At 46.3% G+C, this 14757-nt stretch overlaps 2 non-coding genes across 2 annotated transcripts; one reads left to right on the top strand and one right to left on the bottom strand.

The window, feature by feature from the left end:
* Positions 1-88: 88 nt before the first annotated feature.
* Positions 89-179, top strand: TRNAI-UAU. The gene is given in 2 exon segments: positions 89-126; positions 144-179. It is a non-coding gene; the product is annotated as a tRNA-Ile (tRNA).
* Positions 180-3217: 3038 nt separating this feature from the next.
* On the bottom strand, positions 3218-3290 carry TRNAR-UCG. The gene has a single exon. It is a non-coding gene; the product is annotated as a tRNA-Arg (tRNA).
* Between the last annotated feature and the right edge of the window lie 11467 nt (positions 3291-14757).

The following is a 14757-nucleotide window of genomic DNA, read 5'->3' as shown; positions in this document are numbered from 1 at the left end:
GGGGCCTCGCCGCCCGACTCCCTGCCCCGCGGACGCCGCCTCCGGCCGGGCGCCGGTATTGACAGCGCCCCCGCCCCGCACCCGCGCAGCTCCAGTGGCGCAATCGGTTAGCGCGCGGCACTTATAGGACAGTAGCCTGGGCGATGCCGAGGTTGTGAGTTCGAGCCTCACCTGGAGCAGCTTTTACCGCTCCAGCCCTTGGCCTGCGCCCCTTGCCCCGCGAGCGCCCCCCAGCCCCGCCCCCCCCAGCAGCGGCAGCTAGCGGTAGACGGTTGCCAGGAGAACTGCTCAGGGCATCAATCAGAGTCGCGGGCCCAGAGCCCAGCACACAAAGAAATTATAAAAACATTGCAAAACACTCCTGTGTCTGATGTGTTACCGGCACGAAGTTTTTTTTTTTTTTTAAATAAGTATTTCAATGGAAAATATGTCTTTGCACCTGTTTCCTTTCCTTAGTCTCTCCCTTCTCTGAGCCTGGGCTGGGATGCTCGCCACTCGGGTCCCCTAGGCCGCGGTTTGCGCCGACGACACAGGTGCAGACGACACAGGTCCCGGAAACGAACTGACCCATCTCCGCCTCCAAGTGGTGCAGGAAACCCGAATGCGGCCCACGTACCCTCTCCATCTGGGTCTGATGTGTTAGCGGTGGCATCCTGGGGACACAGAGTGCCCCGCTGCCCTGGAGATGTGTAAGGGACCCCGTGCAAATGCCTATGATTCCTCCCCAGAGGCTGGGCGGTTTGGAGTGTCCACAGTGCCGCCCCCCACCCCACGCTGTCCACCCTGCACGGGGAGGTTCACAACCGGCCTCAGAGACCAACGTCATGACCGCTGGATGAAGAAGTGATAGTGGATAATTTACTTACCGACATGGACATACCGATAGAGGTTGTTCACAGATTGTTTTCAGTGTGAAAGTTGAAAATAAGCTATCGATTAGTTAACGGCCACAAATTCCTTCCATCTCCACAAGTGTCCCTTCACCATGTGATTTTGCAGCCTCTTCCATCAAGAGGTGGGGTCTGTTTCTCTCCCTCCTGGATGTGGGCTGACCTTGAGATTGACATTGACCAACACAGTGCTGTGGAAATGGTTTTGCAGGAGTTCCAAGATAAGGCCTCCACGGGCCTTGCCAGACTGTCAGATGACTGCAGTCAGGTGAATGGCCACAGCAAAGCCCAGATTGTTGACCTACAGAATTGCAAAAAAGAAAAAATTATTGTTTCAAGCTGGTAAATTTGGGTGAGGTTTGTTACAGTGATATAGATGACTGACCCAAGCGTATAACACCGAACAAGAACCTAAGATAAGTTAGCCGATTATTACTTTGGGGGATCTTCTCGTTGTCCTGAGCATCGGTCCTCTCTGCTCTTGCCACAGGCAGAGACTCCGCAATCATATGGCCCAGCCCCTCCACCGCAGGTATGTATCCAGGAAAAGTGAAAGAATGTGTCCACACAAAGGCTTACACACAACTGCTCAGAGCAGCTTTATTCATAACCGGAGATGATATAAATACTCATCAGCAGGAAGATGGGTAAACTGTGGTATGTCCATATAACAGAATATTACCTAGCAATGAAAAGAAGTAAGTAAATTATTGATACGATCATCATGGATGAATCTCAAAATAATGATGTGAGGGAAAGAATAAAGAGAGCCCATATTGTAGGATTTCACTTACATACATTCCTGACAACTACGAGTTACATATGTTTCATAACACTGCCAACGTAATGACAGGAAGCGGTGGCTGTGGGAGGAGGCGTTACAGAAGGGGACTGAGGGACATTTTGGGGGCTGATGTCTGTGTTCACCACCTTTACTGTGGTGACGGCTTCAGGAGCTCTGTCACACTAATACATATGTTTACCCATATGCAACTTATTCTAAGAAAAATATGCCTGATAAAGCCATTTAAAATGTACATTAGCTAAATAAAATAAAATGTACATTAACTGGAAAACAATCTCATTATGGCCTTCTGCAAATGTGATTAAGGGTCTTTTCCCTATACTGTGGAAGTGTCCCCTACCCGGGCCGTGGGCTTGCCCCGCAGCAGGAGCTGACTCGAGGTGGACCAGGAGCGTCGGGCTGGCGGTGCTGGGGCTGATGCCCGCGCCCACGGCGGCGGAGGATGTTGGGCTCAGGTGCCCCCCCCCACCCCAGCTGGTGGGCAGCAAAGGGGTGAAGATCGAGCAGATGGAGGCGGGGTCCCGGGCCGTGTACTAACATCAGGTCCCCCCTCCCCCGGGTGTGATGTTTAATGTTACCATGAGGGGGAGGTGGGGAAGGTCAGCGCTGGGGTCCCTCCCGGTGCAGACGGCTTCGGTGCGGGGTCGCCCAGTCTGTCCGTCTGTGTTCCTGCAGGACGTGCTGCTCTGGAGGCGGGGACCTCTATTCCCTGATGGGGACAGGGTGGTGAGGGGGGGGACCCGGCTCCAGGCCCTGCCCTGTCTCAGAAGAGTTATGTCTGATCAGATCTATTTCTTCTTTGAATAGTTTAAAGAAGTCCTCAGTCAGCCGTGGGGAGAGGGGATTTTCTCAGTAGGAAGACTTTTGACAACTAATTCAAAATACTTTATAGCTTAAGAGTATTCACAATTGATATTTCTTCTTGAATCTCTCTTGATACATCATGCCGTTCTACATTTTGTCACTTCATCTAAATACTCAGGTGTATTTGGCCAGATTCTTTGCACTTTTGCAGTAGCTGCTCTCTCTTGGTCCAGATTGGCTTGGCTTCCCTCCCCTTGCAGGTTGGGGTCTCGGCGCTGGGTCCCCGGGCACCGGGGCAGGTGCACCTGCCTAGCCGAGGCTGAGGGCGGGGGGAGGAGCAGCAGTCCGAGTCAGCGGGGTCACCACCCCAGCTCTAAGGTGTGAGGGATCCTCTTTCAAAAGAGGCAGCATTTAAACTGACTTAAGAGACAAGATAACAGGTTTTCTGTGCGTCTGCTTTTAAATTACTGAGCGTCTTCACCAGGCACCAGGAAGATGAATAAAGTGACCCACAGGGACCCCGCTACAGGGTGGGGAGAGCCCAGCTCCTCAGCCTTCGCTTCCCACTGCGCTAACTTCCTACCCCACACAACCTGTGCACCTGCCGGGCATGGGGAGGGGGGCGGGCTAGCGCTCTCCCGCACACCTGTGAGGCACTGGATCTTGTCCTTTCAGGGACTGAGGGTCGGACAGAGATGTGGGTGTGAAAAAGGAGGTGCAACCACGAAGGGATTCGAACCCTCAATCTTCTGATCCGAAGTCAGACGCCTTATCCATTAGGCCACGTGGTCCGACAGCTTCCCTGCCACAAAAGCTACTACCAGCGTTGCGAATCTGGACGCGGCTTATCCGTGTGTCCCTCTCCGAAGCGACGGCAATCTCGGTCGGTCTCCGTTCGGAGGAGTGCGGTCGGCGTCCGCAACGGCTGCGGGCTCCACCTGCCGGCAGGCCGGGGCTCCCGCCAGGCGCCCGCCTCAGGGCCCCAGACTCTCAGGTCACCGTGAGGCTGCAGAACGGGTGCGCTGGGAGGAAAGTCACCAGGAGGGGGACAGCGAGCCCCTCCTGCCATCGCTCAGCTGCGCCCCAACACCCGGGCACAGCCTCAGGTAGAGCGGGATCCAGGGCCTCCTCGCCCTGCGCCCCAGGGAGCCGAGCAGGACCTTCGTCCGCAGCCCTGGAAGGTCCCAGACGCTCAGTGCACGACCAGAGATGTCCTTCCGGTTTGGAGCCGCACTAGTGAATAGCGCCAAATCATTAACTAAATTGAATAGTCCATTTTTTTCCCACAGAGAAAACTACAAACCCAGACATTTTCATCTGGAAGTTCTACAAAACATTCCAAGGATAATAATTTCAACTGGACACAAACGCTTCCAAACATACTCACAGAGAGAAGTGTGTCCGTCTCGTTTTATAAGACTGACTTCATGCTAATGTCAAAGCCAGCGAGAAAGGAAAATCACACGCTCATTTCATCCATGGGGTAAAGGCAAATATCCTTTAAAGAAAAAAAAAGAAAAGAAACTAGATCCAACGGTGTTTAAAAATTGTGACAAGCTTCGGTTTATACCAAAAATGGGACGTCAATTTAGCATTAAACAACTTTTTATGATTCAGCATATCAGGAAATTAAAAGAAAAACATTATGTTCACATAGTACAAATAGGAAAAGCATGTAATAAATTTCATTGTCCACCCCTGACACAACAATCCAGACATAGAAGGAAATTTCTTTAACCTGATTTTTAAAATACAAGAATAATGCACAGAAGATGATCCATGAAGGCAAAAATCACACAACATTCCGTCTGAGGCTGGGGACCCGTGGGCTTGCCAGGAATGGCACTTCTGTTCTCTACGAGCCAAAAGGAAAACAAAATAGGTGTGATGTCTAGAAAGGAAGAAACAAAGATCCCTTTTTTAAAAAACAGATTGTATGCTTGTATAAAAGATCAAGTAAACAAACAAAAATAAACTATTGTAATTATTAAAAGAGTTTTAACACACTTTGCTGACAGCTATTAAAATTTAGTAAAGCAATTACATGAAATAAATAAAATTCTGGATACCACACAAAACAAGATAGTAACATGATAATATTTCAATAATAAGAAATTACCCCAAAATAAATATAGCGTGGTTTCAGGTATAGAAACTACAAACTAAATATACTAAATAATCTATTTTATGGATACATACATAGTAGTATATGAAAGCAAGATACACACACACACACACACACACACACACACACACACATATATATATATGTATATATATATATATATATATACACACACACAATGGAGTACTACATGGCAATGAAAGGGAATGACATATGGCCCTTCGTAGGAAAGTGGATGGACCTTGAGGGTGTCATGCTGAGTGAAGTAAGCCAGGCAGAGAAGGACAGAAGCCATATGTTTGTACTCATAGGTCTAGCAGGAAGACAGGAGAGACCTAATGGAGAACCAGGGGGAGCGGAGGAGGGAGAGAGAGTTGGGGAGAGAGAGGGATGCAGAACTTGAGAGACTATTGAATGCTGAGAATGAACTGAGGGTTGAGGGGGAGGGGGGAGGGGGGAGGACAGGTGGTGGTGATGGTGGAGGGCACTTGAGGGGAAGAGCACTGGGTGTTGTATGGAAAACAACTTGACAATACACTATTAAAAAATAAAAAGAAAAGAAAAGAAATAAATAAAAATAAAATTTTAAAAAGTAGAGTCACCGCTGCAAAAAATAAAAATAAAAGCAAGAGAATGATTATCGTATTATTATACTGGTTATTTCCGAGTGAGAGAGAGAGATAAAATGGAAACATTCTCTTTCTTAATTGGTGGTTTTTCTTTTTTAATTGGAGTATGGAAAGCGTGTTGGACAGCGCTCAAACCCACATGCATGCAGGTCACGAGTGTTTACAGAGAGCACAGGTCTAGGAACCTTCGCCCAGGTCTTCCACTCCAGTGCATTGCCACTGTTTCCATCGGCTGAAACCCAGAGCTCAGCCTTGCACTTGGGCTCCGTCAAGAGATGGGCCTCGCAGGCACACCAGCAGCTCGCCTCCTGCGCCCCGGAATCGCTTTCTTCGTAGGGGTAGCCCCTCTCCTGACTGCTGACATCACCTTTTAGCGCTGCCCATTTTAATAAGTTACGTAAGATGAATTTACGGCGTGCACTGCTGTGTGCCTGGCTTCTCCTGTGGGGCACCCCGTGAGATTCGTCCATGTTGCTGCAGTTAACAATGTTCCTTTCTGTTGAATCATATGAAGATGTCACGGTTTGTCCCTTCTGCCCATGAGGGACATCTGGGTTGTTTCCAGTTTGGGGATGTCACGAACAGGGCTACTGAGAACACTCCTGTACGTGATTTTTGTGTGTGGACCTCTGCACAGATCTTTCCTGGGTGTTGTACCTGAGAGGTTGGCTGTTCCTGACGTTTGCTGATACACCCGTCACTCTCTCACACCTAAAGCAGCTCATTAGAAAGTGCAAAAGCTCGCTCTCTCTCTCTGTCTCAGCACACCAGTGGGAAGGTCAAACGCTAAGCCCAGTCCCCAGTCGGGAGTCGGGAACCTTCGTCCAGCGCCGCCCCTCCCGCTCTCTCAAACCACTTTAGGACCTGCGTGGGAGCCTTGTCTGCCCTCCCCAGACAGCCGCGCAATGTGCGTCCACACGCTCCTGTCTTCCTGGCACGTCCCGCATTATCAGTCTGGTGACTTAGGCCAAATGCGGGCTGGGGGAGGGGGAGGCCGCCTACTTTGAGCTGACTGAGGGCAGGCCAGACGCATGCTTAGGAGTGGACTTGCCGGGTCTCCACAGGCATGCTGAACCTCACGGCAAACACTTTTGCAAGAAGCATGTGTGATTTCCACACATCTGTAATTACATATCAAAGCAAAGGACAAGTTGAAAACAGATAAAGATGAAATAGGACAAACTAGACAAAAAGGTAGATGAGGACAACCTTCCCAACAAACTCAGTGCTGAGCACAGGACTTGGCTTCAACCCCGCGGGAACGCAGTGTCACACGGGCCAACCTCTGGGTAGGGACCGTTCCTGGGGGCCCGGACCCTTCTGTGCCGTGTCTTCATGCACACAGCGCAGGTGTCTACAGTGAGGGGCAGGGGAAGGGCTAGGCTGCCAACCTGCATTGACAACAAACACATTCTTGCATCTTTGAAAAGAAAAACCACTGCTTGCTTACGCTTCTCCAACGCGTAGAGGGCTAAGCGACCCAGGCTCTGGATAACGCTCCAGTCTCTTTGAGGACATCAGTTTCAACCTACTGCTGCTAATATCCTTGTGCATTTTGTGTAGTTAAAGCAATTCCTTTCTAAGATGAAAATTGGTCTTTCCGGAAGACAGAAGGTAATTAAAGTTGGGATCATCGGCTTGGTGGTTCAGTATTCTTAACAAAAGTAAAATAGTTAAGTAGATGAGCATTTTAATGAAATTGCTAAAAGTCTTTCAGAAAGAATTTTATATAATTTGATAATAATTGTGGTTAAGGTTGAAGGGAAAGAAATTTTAGCCTCTTTTTCTCCTTCCTACTAAAGAACAAACAGGACAATGACGAACCAACAAACAGAACCCAGAACCCCCATGCACTGAGGCAGGACTGCAAATGGTGTAACCTACGCGCATGCATGATGGGAACACAGCAAAGGAGGAGAGAAAGTAATGGGAGACATTTTTGAAATAACAATGACTGAGAATTCCCCCCAAATTAATGTCAGACACCAAATCACAGATCCAGGAAGCTTAGAATGCACCAAGCATGAACATTGCCCTCCCCCAAAACAAAACAAAACAAAACAAAGAAAAAAACCAAACCTCCAAAACCACAAAAAATAAGAAAACCCCAAACAACCCACCACCTAAAAACAAATAACAACAGCAGCAAAAAACACTATACTTACGAATATCATCTTTTCTTTTTAATGTTTATTTATTTTTTTGTGTGAGAGAGAGACAGCACAAGCAGGGGAGGGGTAGGGAGAGAGGGGACACAGAATCCGAAGCAGACTCCGGGCTCTGAGCTGTCAGCACAGACCCCAGATCATGACATGAGTCGAAGTCGAGGCTTAACTGACTGAGCCACCCCAGCGGCCTCTACACACATCATCTTAACAATTACAGAGGAGGGAGGGAGGAAAGAAGGAGGGAGGGAGGGAGGCAAGGAAGATAAGAAAAAAAATCTGAAAGGATTCAGAGGAAAATCCATCTTATCAACAGAGGAATAAAGATAATATTTATATCAGATTTCTCCTCAGAAACTATACAAACAATAAATACTTAACATGTTTAAAGGGGAAAAAAAAACCCTACCAAACTAGAATTCTGTAACCTACAAAATAAGTCTTCAAAAGTGAAGGAGAAATAAAGACAATCTCCGACAAATAAAAATTAAACAAATTTGTGGCCAGTAGACCTGTTGTGCAAGAATCGTTAAAAGGCTTTTTTAAAGAGAAGGAAAACAACCGTACGGGTCAGAAACTCAGATCTACGTCAAAAAAGGGAGAGCACTCAAGCAAGAACACATGAAGGTGAAAGAAAACCTTCTGTCTTTCTTATTCTTACTCTAACAGATGACCTTTTGGTTCAAAGGAACAATAGCAACAGTGTATTCAGTTATGGATGCTTCTTCATGTATCTGTGTATACATGTGCTTATGTCTGCTCAGTGATCACTGAGTTACAGCAGGAGACACGGGACATGAGGAGGGCACCCAAGATTCTTCTGTCATGATAAGGTGCCCATGATGGCGATAAGGTGCCCATGACGGGTACTGCATTATTTGAAAATGGATATTGCAAACTCTGGGGCAACCACTACAAAACATTTTTATTTTTATGTATTTTTGAAAGAGAGCGAGAGAGATCAAGGGAGGAAGGCAGAGGGAGAGACACACACAGAATTCCAAAGAGCCTCTGCGTGGTCAGGTCACGGAGCTCAGGACCTGAGCCGAAGTCATATGCTTAACCCACTGAGCCACCCAGGCGCCCCTACAAAAAGTTTTCAAACAAAAAGTATAGTCAATGTGCTAAGAAAGGAGAGAAAATGGAATTATAGAAAATGCTGAATTAAAACCACAAAGGGCAGGGGCGCCTGGGTGGCTCAGTGGGTTGAGCACCCAGCTTCGGCTCAGGTCATAGACTCCGAGTTCATGAGTTGAAGCCCCATGTCTGGCTCTGTGATTCTGTGTCTCCCTCTCTCTCTGCCCCTCCCCCACTCATGGTCTGTCTCACTCTTCCAAAAATAAATAAACATTAAAAAAAATTTAAAGCCACAAAGGGCAGAAAAAGAGGAAAGCCTTTGACAAAATACAACGCCCATTCTCAGTAAACCATGAATAGAGGGGACCTGTCTCAACCTGATAAGGAATAAAGGACTGTATCCAGGAAACCTGCAGGTGACATCACTCCTGTGGTAAGAAGCATGAAGCTTTCCCACTGAAGGTCAGGCGCAAGGCAAGGATGTCCTCACTGGCCTCAACATTGTATTACAAGTCCTTGCTAATGCATTAAGAGAAGTAAAGCAAATAAAAGGTATACAGATTGGGAAGGAAAAATAAAGCCGTCTTTGTTCTCAGAGGACATGATCATCTATGTAGAAAATCCAGAAGAATTGACCAAAAAGAGGAAATCCCTCCTGGAATGAATAAGTGATGATAGGAAGGTCAAAGACACAAGATTAATTTACAAACGTAAATTACTCCCCTATATGCCAGCAATGAAAGTGGAATCTGAAACTAAAAACACAACACTTTTAGCACCCAAAAGATGAAATACAAAATATGTACAAGATCTATACAAGGAAAATTGCCAAACTCTAATGAATGAAATCAAAGGAAAGCTGGTTAAATGGAGACATATTTCATGTTCATGGAACAGTCAATATTGTCAAGGGGGCAGGCCTTCCCACTGCGTCTACAGACTCAGTGCAATCTCAGCCAAAATCCCAGCAAGTGATTTTGTGGATGTTGATTAAACGATTCTAAAGGTTACCTGCAGAGGCAAAGACCCAGAAGAGCCAGCACAGCATTAAAGGAACAGGACAAAGAGGGAGGCCCGACACCGCTGACCTCAGACCCGGGGCAAAGCTGCAGGGATCCAGACAGGGGGCTACAGTCATCAGGACGGACAAGCGGATCAGTGGGACAGAACAGAGTTCAGAAATAGACACGCACAAAGTCAGCTGATCTGTGACAGAGGAGCAAAGGCGGTTCAGTGCAGCAAAGACTCAACACACGCTCTCAGAGCGACTGGACATGCACACGAAACAAAGTGAATCCAGACCCAGACTTCATACCCTTAACAAAAATGACCCCAAATGGATCATAGACCTAAACATAAAAATAAAATCCCTCGGAGATAACAGACGACCTTAGGTCTGGTAGTAACTTTTTAGATATGACACCAAATGCATGATCCACAAAAGAAATAATTGATAAGCTGGACTTTTATTAAAATTGAAAACTTTTATTCTATAAAATACAACATTGAGAGAGTGGAAAAAATTTTCAAAATACATATTGGTAAAGAACTGATATTCAAAATATATGAAGGACTCTTAAAACTCAAAAAAAAAAAAAAAAAAGAAAAACTGTTTAAAAATAAGTCAAATGGGAGCACCTGGGTGGCTCAGTCAGTTAAGCTTCTGACTTGAGCTCAGGTCAAAATCTTCTGGTTTGTGGGCAGGAAAGCCCCGCTTTTAACCATCAATCGCCGGTTCCCGGTTTATCGGAAACTGCCCGAGTCAGAAAATCCTGTGTTCCAGAAAAAATCCTCGAAAACGGTGGTAATTCTTCTAGTTGTTCGTAGGGGTGGACTCAGCCCCAGGCTGGGGCAGGTACAAGGGCCTCGGTTCGCCCCCACCCCTGGTCCCCCGGCTGAACAGAGCAACCAGGCCCCGCCGGGACTCGAACCCGGGGACCTCCCACTTACAGGACAGATGCCTTAGCCAGCTCAGCTACGGAGCCAGACAAGGTGTTATATTGAATAAGTACCTTTTAATTCATCGAATTTTCCATCTCTCTCTCCCTACCCTTCCCCCCCACCCCTTTTGTTTTGAGAAACAGAACTTTATGTTCTGGTCTCATTCGTGTGCAGGCACTTCGTGTGCGCCCCGGGGTGGCCGAACAGAGGGCTCGGCAGAGCGTGGCTACGGTCTCCCCGCAGCCGGGGAAGGGGCCGCAGGCCCCAGATCCGCGTCCAGACTTCAGGTAAAATAATACTGCGAATGTCTCACTTTCTCACTTTACAATTTACCTAAAGCTTCAAATTTATTTCCCCTTTTGGAGGCAAACCATAAGAGACTCTTAAATACAGAGAGCAAACTGAGGGTTGCTGGGTTGGGGGAAATGGGGGATGGGCCTTGAGGAGGGCACTTGTTGGGATGAGCCCTGCGGGGGTCACCGAAGAGAAGAACCGCGGGGCTCTGCTCCTGAAGCCAAGAGGAAGCGTGTGTTAACTAACTTGAGGATGGATGGCTGGATGGCTGGATGGCTTTCCCCTTTGAGTTTCAATGGCAACCGCAAGGTGCTGAGCACATTATTATGGTCCCTATTTTATATTCAACTCCAATTAAAAAAAAAAAGGGGGACTTGTTCAGGTTGGCTCCAGCGGGCAAACACCAGAGTCAAGCCCTAGGCTCCTTTTCTGAGGCCGATCCAACCACACTGTTACTACAGCATTTTACAAGTGCCTGGGAACAGACAGCCCCAGGAGCCCTAGTGACTACAAAACCACCATCTATTTCTTGCTTCTGTGCATCGCGATGGGGCCCAGGGCGGTCTACCTGGCGCACTGACAGGAGAAAGAAGGGCCAAATCAAGGACTGTTTCTTTGCTTCTGCTCAAAGGTAACATGTCGCTTCTGCTCACATTCCGTTATCCAGGGTAAAGTGAATGAGGCAAATGAAGGGGGGGAGTAATCATCTTACCCCAGGAAGCAATCTCGCCCCTGGGAGTAGCCATATGGCCCCGGAAGAGGCAGCAAACACGTCTGAATAATCATCATCTACCACAACGACCATCCAGTATTCTCTCTCATTTTCAAATCCCAGTGGTTTTCTATTTTCTTTAAAAAACTTCCTTCGTTTGCTCATCTCCTCCCTGTGTTGAAAATGTTCAGTTTCGTGTCTTTCAAGCTTTCTTCTCTTTTACTGGACAATAGCTTATCGTTACGTGAAAGAGAAGCTCTAAAGTTTTATGACTGGGCTTACCCCGACAGCCAGGATGCGTCCTGATGCTCTCCTTTCCGCCACAGCTGAAAATCCTTGAAGAGGCAGCCAGGAGCCGGCGCGTCGGGTGTGCGACAGGAAGCGGCCGGTCCTGGTCGGGGCGGGCATCCGCATGGGGAGAGTGCAGGTGGGGGGGGGGCAGCAGCAGGCCGGCCGCGGGGCCGAGCGGACGGGCTACGAATCTCACTTCACACTCCTGTTCGCCTCCCCAGCCTTCATTTTACCGAGGATTTCATGGAGTCGGCCATCGCTTTCATGCCTACCTCTCGTTCCTTGGCTCCTGTTAAAATCTTATCCCCACGTCTCTCCTTGCTTCTTACTATTCCTTCCCCAGGTCTTGTTGAGTGATTTTTTTTCCTGCCAGACTCTTAAATACAGCATTCCAAGAGTCTGGTCCTAGGAATTTCTCCCACCATTCCATACATCTCATTCTCCTTTAGATTATCTCACTGAGTTTCATGCTGGTCAAAACCTTTCGTCCAACTCTAAATTCGTAATTTAGCCTTCTGTTGGACCTCTGATTTTCCCAACAAATACCTCAAACTTATCAAGTCCAAAAAGGTTATCTTTTTTTGTCTATTCCTCGTAAACAGATCTTCTCTGGGTCTTGGTCTTAAATCACTGAAATAACATCAGTAACTGTCCTGAGGTCAAAGGTAGGCCACATGGGGATTAGGCAAAATTTTTACGCACTTATTATGGAAGTGTTTTTGTAAAAATCAGATATATACAAATTTTCTACAGAAACTGCTACTATATATAATATGTATAAAAGAACCGATATGTTCTTTGTGAAATAGTGTCCGGTTTCATTTCTACCCCTACTGCTTTCCAGTGATTATCCTTCAACATGAAGAAAACTTCCTTCTCCTTTAAAAGAGGAGAGATCTGTATTTCTATCAAAGGTCTGGACAAGATACTTTTCCTAACTCACAGAGAACATCTGGTTTTATGGATATGTGAAATTAAGCATAACAAGATCAGGAAGCTTAGAGTGGGTTAGTTAACCAGGACTAGCATGGAAATTGGTTGGAAAAAACATAATTCATAATTTTAAGGAACAAACTCAATTTTTTAATCATATATCCTTGGGGCACCTGGGTGGCTCAGTCATTTAAGTGGCCGACCTTGGCTCAGGTCATAATCTCACGGTTCGTGGGTTTGAGCCCCGCATCGGGCTGACACCTCGGAGTCTGGAGCCTGCTTCGGAGTCTGTGTCTCCCTCTCTCTATGCCCCTCCCCTGTTCACGCTCTGTCTCTCTGTCTTTCAAAAGTAAATAAACATTAATCATTATCCTTAATAAACAGTTTCCTATAACAAAATATTTGATTAACAAGTCCTAACATTAGGCAACTACTATTAAAATCCTTGAATTTAATAGGAGAGTTTTTCTCATCTCAGCGAATGAATTAGCCAAGAACTCAATTTGTTGATGAGAAGATTATATTTATACATATAAATTATATAAATATGTTTTAATGTATTTAATACATATTAAATTAAATTATACCTACATAAAACTTTAATATGACCTTAATTCCACCTGGTAAATGCTCTATGTTTCTGTAGCAACGGGAGTGGAAATATTTTCCAATCCTCTCCTCTTTCTTTGTAACAAAAAGTAATGACTTTGTATTTTCAAAAGCAATTGAGTAAACCATCGCCTTTTTCTTTCAAGATTTTTGAATTAAATTCTATTGTGATTATAATTTTAAAAATAAATTTATTTTAGCCAAAGTTGCATTAGAGTATTTTTAAGCTTATGTTCCTAGATGCATTCATGACTTAATGAGTTTGCAAAATCCGTTCCCTGTCTTGATGTCTGCTGTTAAAAGTTTGAGGCAATAACTCTTCAGACTCCTTACTACACGTGAAATGCAATTCCCAACTTAGGATTGTGCAACATAAACTGTCTTATAATCTTTTTTCAGTTCACACAATGTTTTGACCAATTTTTGACCATTTGAACATTTATATGTTTATTATAAAGACTGCTTAGTATCTAAATGTATCAGAGAAACATTACTTAACGGTTCCTGCGAAGTTGGCTCCTGGATGATTTCTTTTGTGTAGAGTGATATAAACTATCCTAACATATTAATCTCACAATTAGATTTGGGGCATAGATTACATACTTCTCTAAAAATTCTAGCTGTTGGTCAAATATTACCGATTTTTTAAATGTTTCCATGCTTATTTCTACATTGTCGTGAGAGGCTGTAAGCCCCAAGAAGGTCCCCGTCCAGCAAGCACGGCTGTTGGCACGGTGACACCACTGGGGGCCCCGGGTGGCTGCCTCTCGCTGCCATTCTCTGCCACCTGGGTGATAGGATTCCTGCTGTGTGGCGATGCCCTGGTACAGGAGATGAATCCGGATTTTTCTAAGCCAGCCATGGCAATCCTCTTCCCCTTAAGTAAAGGTTTGTGCAGGGTAGTTATGTGACCCAATTATGGCTGTTTAGTTGAACGGGAAATCCACTGAAGGTTCCGGAAAAGACTTTTCCTTGCTGGGGGAAGAGAGTTTTGAGAGAAGGTTCTTTCCTACGTAGCTGTTTTTCTATGAGTGACGCTGCGAAAGCCAGCTACCACCTCTGACGACAAACCTCAGGACAAAGACCAACAGACAGAGGAGAGGAGAGAACTCGGACAACCTGGCTCCCTGGCCACACTTCCGGGTTATTGAAATAATCCTGAGACCACTTCATCTTGCTACATTTTAAAAACCGTGTTTATGATTTAAAAGACTTTTAGCTGAATATTCTGGGTGGCTTGTTTTTTTAACGTTTTTGGCCTTGCTATGTCCCCCCTAAAAACGAGGTACACTCTCCCACTCCACCGACACCGGGTTGAGCAACTGGACTTGATTTGACCAACGGGATGTGGGTGGACAGAGAGCGTGTGGTTCCTAGCTGGGGCGTCCAAAGTCATGGCCAAGTTCTCCAGCCCGTCTGCATTGCACCAGCAGAAGGGCACCAGAAGGGCTGCTGGTTGGAATTAGGAGACACATGGAGACG

This window comes from Suricata suricatta, chromosome 7 (assembly GCF_006229205.1).
Source record: "Suricata suricatta isolate VVHF042 chromosome 7, meerkat_22Aug2017_6uvM2_HiC, whole genome shotgun sequence".
In the NCBI taxonomy this organism is placed as follows: Eukaryota; Metazoa; Chordata; class Mammalia; order Carnivora; family Herpestidae; genus Suricata; species Suricata suricatta.
The sequence above is the reverse complement of the archived record's forward strand: the minus strand, read 5'-3'. Positions and strand labels throughout refer to the sequence as shown.